The sequence below is a fragment of the Natator depressus genome, chromosome 3, assembly GCF_965152275.1.
Source record: "Natator depressus isolate rNatDep1 chromosome 3, rNatDep2.hap1, whole genome shotgun sequence".
Classification (NCBI taxonomy): Eukaryota; Metazoa; Chordata; order Testudines; family Cheloniidae; genus Natator; species Natator depressus.
This window is the reverse complement of record NC_134236.1, coordinates 53,606,776-53,622,333: the sequence shown is the minus strand read 5'-3', so window position 1 is coordinate 53,622,333 and position 15,558 is coordinate 53,606,776. Positions and strand designations below refer to the sequence as shown.

The 15,558-nt window shown below is 40.7% G+C and overlaps 1 protein-coding gene and 1 pseudogene across 1 annotated transcript in view; one reads left to right on the top strand and one right to left on the bottom strand.

Moving 5' to 3' along the window:
* Nucleotides 1–15,558, top strand: part of LOC141984481 (protein eyes shut homolog) — a 785,366-nt gene that overhangs the window by 38,153 nt on the left and 731,655 nt on the right. The window lies entirely within an intron of this gene.
* LOC141985615 (U6 spliceosomal RNA) lies at nucleotides 4,163–4,227 on the bottom strand (annotated as a pseudogene).

Here is a 15,558-nt window from a genome sequence, read left to right as displayed (position 1 = left end):
CCATGATCACACAGCATTTTTTCCTACATATCATCGGTATGGAGCCTGTCATGCTGTTCCTTAATATGATTAGACTGTAGCAGCCACAGTCTAATGCCCCGGCTTGTGAAAAAGCAGCTTCTCATAGAAACACTGTGTTTAAGGAAGGCACAGTGTCTCCAAGTGGGACTGCAGGAAGCATACACAGCGGAAGCTTCCAGTATCATCTCCTAATGCTTGTATTCTTGGAGTGGAAGGACCCTGTGCTATAGCACAAAGCAGAGAGAATTCTTGATGCACTCTTACAGGGTCAAGCAAAATCTAGTCCTCAGATTAGCTGAATTTACTCCATAAAGACCACACTGTCTCCTCCTTACTCTAGTGTATAAGTACTAGATTCAGCAATCTGAGTACTAAACAAGAAGTGCACTTTCATATTCAACATAAAATGTGTTGCAGCTTGACTGCATTGCTACCATTGTTCACCCTTTCCTTCTTGTTTCTTCACTTAAAATATTCCATAGTTCGATTAACAAACCACTTTCCCTGTTGCCCTTCTCCATCTTCCTGGACCTTCCTTGTTTTAGGACCTTCTCATTACTGTTCTCTTGAAATTCCAAAATCTTTGCTACCAGGCTTTTTTTGAATCCTGCCTTTTCAAATCAGCCTGTAAATCAGATAGTTACTTGACAAATGATTTGTCATTACTTTGCAATCTGAGGCTAGCCTATAGTCTTTCCCCAGTATTAGAAACAGGGAATACAGGTACTACACAGTATAGGAGTTCTGCATCTGATTCTGCACACATTTTGGACCCATTGAAGTCAAGCATAGGCATACAAGGGTTAACTTCTATTTTTAGTAATAAGCTACACACACCATTGATTCAAATCAAATTCTGCCACAAGGGAACACAAAACACTGTATACAGCGAAGTGTGCCATTCCTAACAATGGCAAAAAAAAAATGTTTAAAAATCTAATCTATTAGGAAAAAAAAGTGTGACCTCATGAATGGTAACAGACAACTTAATCAAGTTACATTACTGTTCCTCATACTGCAGTATCTTTTTAAGTACTATAGTGCTATGATAAAATTATACGTGGCCTTCTAGTGGTGACTGGTTACCAAAGTGAAACCCACTTCAGTGTCAAGAATTTTTAATAGTCAGTTGCATAATGGTATCATTACTTAAAGGGATTGGTGATGGAAAATATGGTGGCATCTACCAAGGACAACTTGGTTTTGTAAATATACTGGACCCATATATGTGAGAAGTAACATTCCCACAGTTGTCCTTGATCTAACATGAAAAACCTTTCTTTGTGTTCAGACTTGTGTTATTGCTTCTTTTAAAATGGGATTTGAAATGCAGGAAACGTGGTCATGTTGTATAATAACTAGGGCTGTCAATTACAGTTAATTCATGCAATTAACTCAAAAAATTAATCATGATTACTCACAGTTTTAATAGCACTGTTAAAAGAATACCAATTGAAATTTATTAAATATTTTGGATGTTTTTCTACATTTTTCAAATATAGTGATTTCAATTACAACACAGAATACAAAGTGTACAGTGCTGACTTTATATTATTACTTTATTAAAAATATTTGCACTGTAAAAGTGATAAACAAAAGAAATAGTATTTTTTAAATTCGCCTCATACGAGTACCGTAATGCAATTCCTTTATCATGAAAGTGCAACTTACAAATGTAGATTTTTGTTACATAACTGCACTCAGAAACAAAACAATGTAAAATTTTAGAGCCTACAAGTCCACTCAATCCTACTTCTTATTCAGCCAATTGTTAAGACAAACAAGTTTGTTTAAATATATGGAAGATAATGCTGCCTGCTTCTTATTTACAATGTCCCCTGAAATTGAGAACAGGCATTCACATGGCACTTTTGTAGCTGTCATTGCAAGGTATTTGCGTTCCAGATATGCTAAAGAGTCGTATGCCCCTTCATGGCTCTGGCCACCATTTCAGAGGACATGCTTCCATGATGATGACACACATTAAAAAATTAATGCATTAATTATTTTTAACTGAACTCCTTGGGGGAGAATAGTATGTCTCCTACCCTATTTTACCAGCATTCTGCCATGTTTTTCATATTATATCAGTATCGGATGACGATCTAGCACATGTTGTTCATTTTAAGAACACTTTCACTGCAAATTTGACAAAATGCAAAGACGGTACAATCTGAGATTTCAAAAGATAGCTACAGCATTTGACCCAAGGTTTTAGAATCTGAGAGGGATGAGGTGCAGAGCATGCTTTCAGAAATCTTAAAAAGCAACACTCTGATGCATAAACTACAGAATCTGAATCACCAAAAAATAAAATCAGTCTTCTGCTGGTGGCATCTGACTCAGATGATTAAAATGAACGTGTGTCGATCTGCACTTTTTTGGATCATTATCAAGCAGAACCCGTCATCAGCACGGACACATGTCCTCTGGAATGGTGGTTGAAGCATGAAGGGACATATGAATCTTTAGCGCATCTGGCACGTAAATATCATGCGACGCCGGCTACAACAGTGCCATGCAAACGCCTGTTCTCACTTTCAGGTGACATTGTAAACAAGAAGCAGGCAGCATTATCTCCTGCAAATGTAAACAGACTTGTTTGAGTAACCGGCTGAACCAGAAGAGTTCAGTTGTGGACAGCTGTGGATAGTTAAACATTTGGATGACTAAAATAACTGCAGTGAGTTTTAGTCATCACTTGAAAGGACAAATATAATTTGTAGATTTTGCATGTGTATTAACACTTGCTTAATTCAGTTTGTCCTGCAGGTGAATTCCATTGAATAAGATTGAGTTCCTATTTATAGGAAAACTAGGATCCCAAATTTCTGGAAGTAAACAAAAGTCCTTGGTGCTAATTTTTGGAAATTAGTATTTTTAAAAGTAAAACCATTAAATAACTCTAGTGGGAAAAGCAACCAGATGTGATGATCATCACTTTGATACCAGTGGTGTCATTAAAGGCCAAACACACCAGCTGTATCTACTGAAATGATGAACTGTAAAATGCAAAACTGACAAACAACTTTTCCAGTTAATTATTCCTGTCAATAGATGGCTATGGATCCATATTCCCCTTCTTCACCAAGCACTGAGTTACCCTGTCTGACCCAACTAATTAGACCCTTATAGGAGTTAAATGCCTCTCTGCAAGTCCAGATACAATGAAGCCCACCTATTTCAGATATTACTATCCTAGCCTAAAACAGACACAATCTTGAGTAATAAGTAGAATGTTCTCAACCCTTTCCTCCCTGCCTTCTCTTCCCTTTCTTGCACTGATATAGTTTTGATTCTCTCCAAGTTTCAATCTCCTCCCCCACCTTTCACCCTTTTGTCCACTCTCCCATTGAAGGGGTACAAGGGAGTGCACAAATGGGGGCAAGCAGGGACACAGCCCCCTTCAATAACCTGTGGGGGCACAGAACTCCTCTGGCCTCAGGGCCAGGGCAGGGAGAGGAAGCTCCTCCAGCCCTGGGGCTGCAGTGGGCAGAGCGAACTCCCCTGGCATTGGGGCTGTGGCAGGGTCACAGAATGTGCCCCTCCAAAAGCCTCACATTTTTATTCATGTGCATGCCCCTGTAGGAGTCAGCCCTGGCTCAGCCCCACTTCCCCACTCCTGCTCTCACACTGTGGAGCATCTCAGTCAAAAACCATGTGACCAGTCTGACTTACTGTGCTACAAGTGTAGCTCTGTGCTCTGGATTTCCAGGAGGAGTTTAAGCTCCAGGAGTCTGAACAGAGTCCAGCCACTGCCCCAAACTCAGGGTCCCTAGGCACACACTCAGGGCACAACCTTCTATCTGGAACCCCTCTTCTGAATGTTAGAACCTGTTGTCCAGACACCTTGCCCCTCTGGACACAGTGCTCACCCTTAAGAATCCCCAGCACTTGAACACACCCCTCTCCCAGAGCTCCACCCCAAAGGTGTGAAGCTTTTGGTTACAGTTTAACTCCCTCAAGGGCAAACAGTACTTGTGAAAGAGTCAATACACACACACACATTTTGTTCAATCTGTCAGCTTTATATTTTTTACTTAACAGACAAAAGCACAGGAGACTATGGATCATACAAAACATCCTGAATACAAAGTCCGTCATTAGCTCACCTTTCCCTTGGGAGTCTTTGGGGGATTGTTGGTATTTGGAATGCTTCACGAATTTGCGTGTCATCCTTGCGCGGGGGTCATGCTAATCTTCTCCACCCTCTGGCTTACCCTGCCCTTTCAATAGTCTCCCTTATCTTAAGCTGATGCAAAATGTCTCTCTCACACACCTATATATCCCTCTGTGAGTTTCTTTATAGACTCCTGCTGGGGTCACCTGCTTCTTTTGTTCTCTTCCTGGTAACTTTCCGTTACTTCCAAACACCCTCTCACTTCAGACAAGAGGAGGAAGTGTCTTCTCCTATCTAGAGCAAATCCATTGTACTGAGCAAGATATTTGACTTTGAACAGACAACGGTTGCATATTCATCACTCACTCTTATCTCTGTCTTGGCAGAGACATGACACAACCTTGCTAACTCATGGGGAATCCACATTCTTTATTGCATCAAACATAAGATACTAATTTTCACTTTCAAAGTTCTTCATGATATCCCCACCCAATCTCTCATCTTTCATATACTGTCCAGCTATCTATTCCTGCCTCTGATTAGCAATGATACCAATCTTCAAGGCCACTTGTTAAACTTTCAAACAAGTACCTTTTTGGTTTCTTTCAAGGTGGCCGTTAGGCTTGAGAATAGCTCCCCATAAACATCTGCAAAGCCACACCATTGTCTTTGTTCAAATGCACCGTTCAAATGCTCCTCTCCTGTGTTGAATACAAACAAAAATTGACAACAGTTAGTTAGCAGCGACTACTGTTTATCATACTGAATATTGCTTTGTTTCCTCGGGCTTCCCCATCTGTCTGTCTATATCCACCTATTGTCTCAGTCTTCTATTTAGATTGTAAGCTACCTGTAGCAGGGATAGTTTCTGTTGTGTGTTAGAACAGACCATAGCACAATGACTGAGGCTTATGGGCCTATTGCAATACAAATAATGTATCCGTGCATTGTGCCCCTCCTCCCCCATATCAGATAGCACAGGTGCTGGTCAGGATCCAGTGGCCAAGGAATGGTGCTAGTGCTGCTCATGAAGGAATGTAGTAGGAGGAAAGAGAATCTTTAACACTGCCATCCCCCGAGACAGTGGACCATTGGGTTTGTGGCCCTACAGTGGCCCTGTCTGTGGCTTTTGCACAATTGTGCTGTACCTGACTGGGTTCACAACCCACTATGGGCTCAGGCTGCTCAGTGGAACTGGCTTGCTGCCTTCAGAAACCCTCTGCACTCTAAGGTGGGGAAACGGGATTGTCACCTCTAACAGCTGAACTGCTTTTGTGTAACAGAGCGGTTCCATTTCTACCCCATGAACTACCTTTTAAAATGACAGGTTTCAGAGTAGCAGCCGTGTTAGTCTGTATTCGCAAAAAGAAAAGGAGTACTTGTGGCACCTTAGAGACTAACCAATTTATTTATTATGTATTTATGCTCAAATAAATTGGTTAGTCTCTAAGGTGCCACTAGTACTCCTTTTCTTTTAAAATGAGACAGTGCTGATCTGTGTTAACTTCATTTGTTAAATATACTGTATTTATAATGTTAATTGAAAAGTTTTTCTTACACATGAAAAAAAGAAATGTAAAAAATCTACTGACATCTAATTTAGTGAAAGGAGCTAGCTTCAGACAATGTCTTCCCTGCCCCCCCATGCATGCTGCAGTGCTGTTGCCTTTAGCCAACTACAGATTTTTTTTTTTTTTTTACCTCCTGGTTCTCTTAATCTAAAACAATTAATAGGTTCAGGGCACAAACACTTAAGGTTTCAGGCAGGTCACTCGATTAATAACAAGCATAATTCAAAAAAATCAATTTAATGTTGTCCTTTATTAATATTTATAGATTCAGACATACTTCCAAAGGTTTGGACTGGATCCATTAACAGTAGAACAACTGTCATGTTCATATGGATTTAACTTCAAAACAAATTAAAAGTACCTTGATAGTTTACATGGAACAATTTGTGATCACCGAAAAATAATAGAATCCTACAATATGCAGATTTTCACCATTTGCTTTGAAATCAGCCAGAGTTGTTTAGAGGTTCAGTGAACTAAAAATAATCATTGTAAAACCCAGATTAAAATTTCTTAAGATCTGGCAAAATGTAGCATGTTGTAAGAAACTGTCCGCTGCTAGAATTTTTAAATGGCTCAGTCCACTTCCTTACTTAACCATACTCTGCTTGAAATCTGTAGGATATTTGCAGAATAAGGCCTTTAGCATGACAAACATAACTGTCTAGTCAGATTTTGAGATGTATAAGGACTGAATATACCCTTTGAGCATAATTTATGACACTAGCCAAAATATTCAAACTTGGGTACATAAAGTTAGGCACCCAAAGAAATGGTTGTATTGTCCCAGACACAACAGGAAGAATGTCAAGACAGCGGGAAAGTGATTGAACTAGGCCACATCTTTATGAAATGACACATCTGGGAACTATCTGGCAATAACTGGTCCAGTGTAGATCATCCTTCCTACTGAAATCTACATCACCTGGAGGATGCCTGCTATCAGCTTCCCACACAAACCCTCTGCATCATTAACCTTGTTTGCATGTTTTCCATAGCAAGGCCCCAAAACCTTGTCCCACTCTAACCCCAAGGAGAGAACTTTTCTTCCCAATGCAGAATAGTGTCCTGGGCAAGGGGAAGGGTTTATAAACTCCTCCATTTGAGTGCATGGGAGCCCATCGTCTTATGCTGCACCTGTCTGTCCAACCAGTCAAACACAGAGCTTCTCTCTTTAGTTCCATGAGGAGGGAAGGTAAACAAAGAAGGGGGGAACAGTTGTTCTGTTTTCTTTGCTTTGACAAAATCTCCCCACTTCTGAGGCTGCAAGGGTGGGTGCATTTTCATATGTGTTGAATATCTGTTGCTGATGAATTGCCATTTTACCTATTCTCTGAAAGAGACAAAATGATCTTCTTTTCTTAAGGACCTACCCAAACAATGGGTTACCAAATTATTGTTTGAAATATTCCAAATTATTGGCCTCTTGTGAAAAAAAATAATTTCTGCTAACTGTACATCTTTGCAACTGCACAGTAATAGTATTCAAGGAGTTAATAGTAGGGGAAAAAACAAGATGAAAGAGGACAAAAAAACAGATTAAATAAAATGGTTACAGAAAATACATCTGAGTGAGAAGTGACAGTAACAAAGAGACATTAACAATCAGGAATCAAGGGACCAGTCAGAAAGGCGCAACTCACAATAACACACGTGGAATATGCAAATTGGAAATGTACAATTTAAATTAGGTATTCCACATTGTCCAGTTTAGTTTGTAAATGGAATTACTGTATATTGCCAATGATATTTGCATTTTATTAATTCTAGCAAAAGCACTCTGAAGAAATGAGTAGATCAATAATCTAAACATTAGACATTTCACAAATATTCTACTAACTTGATGTAGCACAATGGAGAATGTTTTATGTGAAATTCCCAGTCATCTTTAATGGTCAGAGACTTTAGAACAGGAATACTTGTGGCACCTTAGAGACTAACAAATTTATTTGAGCATAAGCTTTCGTGGGCTACAGCCCACTTCATCGGATGCAACATTTAGTAAGAAGATATATTTCTATTTGCAAATGATAGCAGTCTGCTTTGTGTTTTTGTTGACAGTGTATCAAGAACACACTTTTCTTATTGAATCATGGTAAAAATCAAGTGATGAATCATTGATTAATTAGTACTCTAGTTCAATAAAATGGTCACAGAACAGTTGGGAAAGCAGTTGCCACTGAAAAGTCAGCCCTGTTCTACAGTACCAGTTATCTGAAATATTGGTTAAATTCTATTCTAAAAATAAAGCATATGGATGAAATTCCTGTAAACTGCTGAGTAGTGACGTGTGCTTAGCACTTTTCAGGGTCAAACTCTTGTTTATCAGTATCTACATATGAATTTGTGGTAACTAAAGCTAAATGCTGAATTTTAGTGGCAATTGTTGAATTTATTTCAGTTTATACAAAATCATCATATGAATGAAAGGCAGTTGACATTTTCATGTTTGAGAAACTTAGATGCAGAATCTCACTCATACAGGATGTGTGTGCATTTTATCTAATAGCTATCCTTGCTAACCGATAAACAAGCCTACAATCTTGTCAGCTCTGGAAGGAGTCTGGAAGGTCAGCTCCCAGACTACTGCACTGGGCAGCACAGCATGGAGAGGAGGTGACCAGCCCTCTGTGGAGAAAGAAGTGGTTCGGGACTATTTAGAAAAGCTGGACGAGCACGAGTCCATGGGGCCGGATGCGCTGCATCCGAGAGTGCTAAAGGAGTTGGCGGATGTGATTGCAGAGCCATTGGCCATTATCTTTGAAAACTCATGGCGATCTGGGGAAGTCCCGGACGACTGGAAAAAGGCTATGTAGTGCCCATCTTTAAAAAAGGGAAGAAGGAGGATCCAGGGAACTACAGGCCAGTCAGCCTCACCTCAGTCCCTGGAAAAATCATGGAGCAGGTCCTCAAGGAATCAATTCTGAAGCACTTAGAGGAGAGGAAAGTGATCAGGAAGAGTCAGCACGGATTCACCAAGGGCAAGTCATGCCTGACTAATCTAATTGCCTTCTATGACAAGATAACTGGCTCTGTGGATGAGGGGAAAGCGGTGGACGTGTTGTTCCTTGACTTTAGCAAAGCTTTTGACATGGTCTCCCACAGTATTCTTGCCAGCAAGTTAAAGAAGTATGGGCTGGATGAATGGACTATAATGTGGATAGAAAGTTGGCTAGATTGTCAGGCTCAACGGGTAGTGATCAATGGCTCCATGTCTAGTTGGCAGCCGGTATCAACTGGAGTGCCCCAAGGGTCAGTCCTGGGGCCAGTTTTGTTCAATATCTTCATAAATGATCTGGAGGATGGTGTGGATTGCACCCTCAGCAAGTTTGCAGATGACACTAAACTGGGAGGAGAGGTAGATACGCTGGAGGGTAGGGATAGGATACAGAGGGCCCTAGACAAATTGGAGGATTGGGCCAAAAGAAATCTGATGAGGTTCGACAGGGACAAGTGCAGAGTCCTGCACTTAGGACGGAAGAATCCCATGCACCGCTACAGACTAGGGACCGAATGGCTCGGCAGCAGTTCTGCAGAAAAGGACCTAGGGGTTACAGTGGACGAGAAGCTGGATATGAATCAACAGTGTGCCCTTGTTGCCAAGAAGGCCAATGGCATTTTGGGATGTATACATAGGGGCATTGCCAGCAGATCGAGGGACGTGATCGTTCCCCTCTATTCAACATTGGTGAGGCCTCATCTGGAGTACTGTGTCCAGTTTTGGGCCCACACTACAAGAAGGATGTGGAAAAATTGGAAAACATCCAGCGGAGGGCAACAAAAATGATTAACTGACTGGAACACATGACTTATGAGGAGAGGCTGAGGGAACTGGGATTGTTTAGTCTGCTGAAGAGAAGAATGAGGGGGGATTTGATAGCTGCTTTCAACTACCTGAAAGGGGGTTCCAAAGAGGATAGATCTAGACTGTTCTCAGTGGTAGCTGATGACAGAACAAGGAGTAATGGTCTCAAGTTGCAGTGGGGGAGGTTTAGGTTGGATATTAGGAAAAACTTTTTCACTAGGAGGGTGGTGAAACACTGGAATGCGTTACCTAGGGAGGTGGTGGAATCTCCTTCCTTAGATATTTTTAAGGTCAGGCTTAACAAAGCCCTCGCTGGGACGATTTAGTTGGGGATTGGTCCTGCTTTGAGCAGGGGTTGGATTAGATGACCTCCTGAGGTCCCTTCCAACCCTGATATTCTATGATTCTATGAGTCACCTGCCTAATGAGGAGCTCAATAAACAGGAGGTCTTGTCATAAACTTGGAAACAGTTTGACAGTGTTTTTCAGTTTGACAGTGTTTTTCTTAACAGATTCTAAAGGTATAAAAATCTGTCACTTTCTGCATAGTATCACTTTTCCTAATACTATAAAGTATGCATCATCATATAAATGACACTAAATCCAATATTGCAGGCATTTATGCTAATGAGTAGCTTTACACATGTGAATCGTTTCATTCAATTAACATATGTAAAGTGTCTCACAAGCATACATGTTTGCAGGCTTGAAGCCTAATTTAGGATATGTGTACTAGTCACTTGAGCTAAATTAGGAATTGATTCAAACCTTTTCCCCAAACCTCAGAATGAGTCAGAGTATTTTCTGAGGTCTAGAACAAGTGAGTCATTCATTTTTATAGTATGCAGTTGTATGCTTCTTGGTTGGAGCTGCAAACAATAGAAGAAGTATCAAACTGTCACTAGAGATGCTCTTGCTGCAGTATTTCAAGCACAGACAAGAGCACACAATATATTTTAAAAAATCATGAAAGAGCATTATTGAGTGACAATTCAAGCAGAATATTTGGGGGAGGAGGGAAGGATATGGATAAGTAACCAGATCTGGAGCAAACCTCTGAATATTTTGAGATATGTCTCTAATGATAATAATTTCTAATTTCTTGTAGAGTATTTTCATTCATAGATCTCAAAGTACTTTACAAAGGAAGGAAGTATCATTATATCCATTTTATTGATGGGGAAAACATAGGAGTGAAAGTGATTTGCCCAGGGTAAACCTCACATCTATTGAACCAAGTTTATTTGTTTTTAAAAGTTACAAAAAGCTTTACACTGTGAAGAACACAAGAAGTTAATTTGTAGCTGTGTATGCAAGGAAATACCATTATTAGCCAAATGTTCCAAATTTGCATTTTTATTTGGGTGGAGGAAGGATTGGAAGTAATTTGCTCTATATAAAAATAAAAAATAAAAATCTTATGATGACTCTACTGCTAGCTTCAGCCCCATACAAGATTTATATACAACATGGTTATATATTAAAAAAAATTACACTGCTTTAGAGAATGCGAGCGAAGTAATGTCTTTTATTGGACCAACTTCTGTTGATGAGAGAGACAATCTTTTGAGTTTACACAGAGCTTGAACTCAGGTTAAAAGGTGACCTGAAGAAGAGCTCTGTGTAATCTCAAAACTTGTCTCTCTCACCAACAGAAGTTGGTCCAATAAAAGAAATTATCTCACCCACCTCGTGCTTCTAACATCATGGGACCGACGCAGCCACAACATTACATATTTACATAAGAACTGCCATACTGGGTCAGACCAAAGGTCCATCTAGGCCAGGATCCTATCTTCAGACAGTGGCCAATGCCAGGTGCTTCAGATGGAATTAACAGAATAGGTAAGACTGGGAGTGGATTGGTTATTACACAAAGTAAAACTATTTCCCCATGCTTATTTCCCCCCCTACTGTTACTCACACCTTGTCAACTGTTGGAAATGGGCCATCCTGTGAATCACTACAAAAGGTTTTTTTTCTCCTGCTGATAATAGCCCACCTTAACTGATCACTCTCTTTATAGTGGGTATGGCAACTCCCATTTTTTCATGTTCTCTGTGTGTGTATATATATATATCTTCCTACTGTATTTTCCACTGCATGCATCTGATGAAGTGGGTTTTAGCCCATGAAAGCTTATGCTCAGATAAATTTTTTAGTCTCTAAGGTGCCTTTCAGGTAATCATCAAGTTATCTATCCCCTGTTGCCCATTCCCAGCTTCTGACAAACAGAGGCTAGGGACTTATGCTAGTTGTCAGTGATAATAGTGGGGTTTGGATGTGGGCATATCTGTTCTGCACTCACTATCCTTCAGTTTTTCCTCCATCTTCTCCTGAGAGCCTGGAGTCCTTTTGCAGTCCTCTGCTACTTTTTTTTTCTAGCATGTTTTATCAGTCATTTAAAAAAAAAAAAACTTTAGTGTTAAAAGTATGTGAAATAATAGGCCAGGTACACTGAAACTACTCACCTCACAAAAAATTGAGAAAAGAAAATAAAAGAAAAGAAAAAGCACATTAAGATTCAGTGATATTATTTACTCCTATTTTTACAACATTGTTAACACTCTTAATAACTAAATATATATTACATATATAAATAGAAGGAATCTATTAAACTGGGAGACATTCATTCTTAGCCTGACTATATACAAAATTGTGTTTGAAACATTCAATGTTCCTGCAATTTTATTCTTTACTGAGCTGATTAAATTAAATATGAATAATTCTTGTCTTGCATTAACTAATATGCACATGTGTGTTTTCACATCCTTCTTCCTTACCAAAAAGTCATTAAAAGTAGTAGGACTCAGTAATGTTAGATATTCCCAAGGTGGGTGATACAAAAGATTCATTATCATTAAACCATACTGGAATCACTGAACTGAATCATTTTATAGCTTTACAATTTTCTTGCAAGCAATGTACTCAATTTTTTGCTAAATGCTTAAGTATCCTATTTGACCTAAAGGGTAGTGTTTTCTACCTGCTTGATGGCTAATATATTAATATCCCAGAAAATGTTTCATACTTCATTTATTGCATGATATTCTCCTTTTAATATGTGGCAATAGAGAATTTAACACTAATATCTTTAATCTTATGATATTTAAAGAAATCCACGTATAGCTTTTTCAAATATTATCTCTACATTTTTGGACCATGTATTTTGCCACATTGTATTTCATACATAGTTAATCCTTGTATGTAAGTGAAAGGAAAATAAGCTAAATTATTTAAGTTGTTAACTTTTATAGATATTCACTCTTCAGTTCAAATTTTATATGAACATATGTTGCAAACACGTTGGTCACAAAGGTCTTGTACCTTCTTTAATATGAGTATGTTATGATTACTCTATATGTAAAATATGAAATCATGTGTGTTCTTGTTTGCAACTAACACATTAATGAAGAAAAATTTCTTTTGAGTTAGGAGAACTACCTAAGTTACAAATATCTATACCTACAAGGTTTAAACATTCAGATAGTCATATTCCTGAGAACAGCCTAGATTCTGCCCTTCCCTCCTTTCATCCTCAGGGAATGGTGAGGCTCAGGAGCATCTACACACCATACCCTCTCTCCCTAGATTTTGCGGAGAGCTTTCTGTGCACTCAGTGTCCATGCAGGGGGAAGGCGGTATCAGGATGGGTTAAAGGCTGACCACGTCTCCCTCCCAACCCAGCCCAATCTATGATTATTACTATTAAATATTTATATTATGGTAGGAACCAAAAGTTTCAATCAAGATTAGGGCCCCATTGTTCTGAACAGTCTTCAGGCACAGAAAAGGAACAGTCCCTGCCCTGAAAGGACTATAGTCTAACAACACAACAAGACAAAGGGCAGAGGATGGGGATACAACATTCAATCAAATAAATGTGAAGAAAAATTGTTGCAACTTTGTAAGTTGAATGTACTGGTGTACTGAAGGCTTTTTTAATGAGGGTAGAATCTGGAAAAGGAAAGAAGAATAGTCACAGCTTATCACCAGTCTAACCATGATCAGTAAGCTAGGCTTTGCAAACATCACAGTAGAGATGAGTTTTAAGGAGGGAGCTGAAGGAGGATAAGGTAATGACTGTTAGGATTGTGAATGGCAGGAGCAAAGAGGATGAACACAGACATCAGGAATTTTGACCAACAGGCTGCAACCTCATTAAATCCATGGCAGGATTATTTTCCAGCAAAGGAAAAGGAGGAAGAGCATGGATGCTCACATGTCATCAGTGCGCCTGAAATTAAGAGCATCACACTCCCATGGCTCAACTTGCCCACTTAGAACCAAGGCCTTATAAGAGTCAGCATTGCCAAAGGCCTACACTGTCCTAGAACCCTAAATAGTCTACTGCCTGGGAAAGTTCTAAGCCTCACAAGATGGCTCAGAGCTTCTGTGTGAATCCAATTGTTTTCTAAGAAAAGTGTGTTGATTCCTGATCCACAGGGAGAAGGTATTCTTCCCAAACCTCTCATTTGAAGGTTTGAGACAACCACTTCCAATAACGACTCTGACACACTGCTGCCAGAGATGTCTCTAGACTAAAACTTAATTGACATTTCCTCTCTGGAGAGCCCATAATTATTTCTGAATCAAAGTCATAATATCCCAGTGAAATCATCCACTCTAGCATCGAATAGGTGCATGCAACCTTGACAAAAAAAGTTTAAGGGAGTTTTATGACAGTCTCTCTTGCATCAGCATTTGTTCTGCAACCACACTAGCGAACAATCTCATTATCCTGTTGATCTGCTTCCGAGCCCAATCAACTGCCACTGCCACTGGTTCATGAGCACCTCTCCAAAATCTGCATAGTGACAGCAACTCTGACTACATCTCCAAGCTAAAAGGAGACAAGACCTTCAGGGCTATCCAGTCACATTTCCCATGTCCTTGTCTACAACTGACATTGCTGCTTCCATGATGGATGAGAAGGAAATTCAGGGCAGGGTGCTATCCCCACTGCTCGTCCCACAGGATGTCCAACTTACTGAATGATTGCTCTGAGAGAAGCCCATCAGTGCCCCATGGAGATACACTCCTGCCTGTTCATGAGCCCAGAGGTCAATGCTGTGCTGTAATCCAAACAGTAATGGGAGCCTGCTGTTCACATAGATTCTATCTATCTCTTGTCGCTAGAAGCAAAGATACTCAAGGTGGAAAAAAAGAGGTCCCTTCTACCTGGCATGGCTCTTTCACTAACTGACCTATGCCTCAGTCAGCCAACCCAGAAGTCTGTTGTAAACACCTGGATTATCCAGTATGAAGTGCCCTCCCAGCTGAGCAGGCTCATTGACTGACTGGTTTTACAGTGTAGCCCAAGGGTGTTGTTCACCCTCGCAGCACCATTCCACACACTCCACATCCACACTGGCTAAGAAGGCCAATCAGATTTTTACCAGCTTTTCCTCTATACGTAAGGGGCAACATTGGAGAATAGCACGTGGAGGTGTTTAAGGAAGAGGCTGACTGGTGGATGGCAAAACTTTGGGAATGCAGGTGGAGCAAAGGTTGGGGTTGATGTTTTCATGCATTACTAGATCAGCCAGAGATAAAATATTTAAAACAGTTATTACCCCAGATAATATTAACTCTTGCATGCATGCATGCGTAGCAGGTAAACCCCCACTTTGGGGAGGCTAGCCCCCAGCCTCCCCCCTTCCACCCGAAGCAAGGCCCCCTGCACACCAGAGCCCCAAGACTAGCACCCTACACCTGCAGCCCTGAGCCCCCTGCAGCCAGATGAGCCTCGCCCACCCACCCCAGGCACCCCAAGACACTGGCCATCCCTACCCAGCCATGCTGGCCATCCCAACCCCAGGCCATCCTGACCCCCAGGCAGCCAGTTGGCCTAGGCCCCTGCCCGACCCCCAGGCCACCAGCCGGCTTGAGTCCTGAGCTCCAGGGTGTCGGCTGGCGCTGAGCCACCCCCCCCCCAGCTTCAGGGGAGGGGGAGAGGGAGTGTATGAGTGGGGCCTTGGGGCGGAGCGCTGGGTGGGGCCACGATATGGGTTAGAGGAGACTTAGTCTCCCCTGGCCTA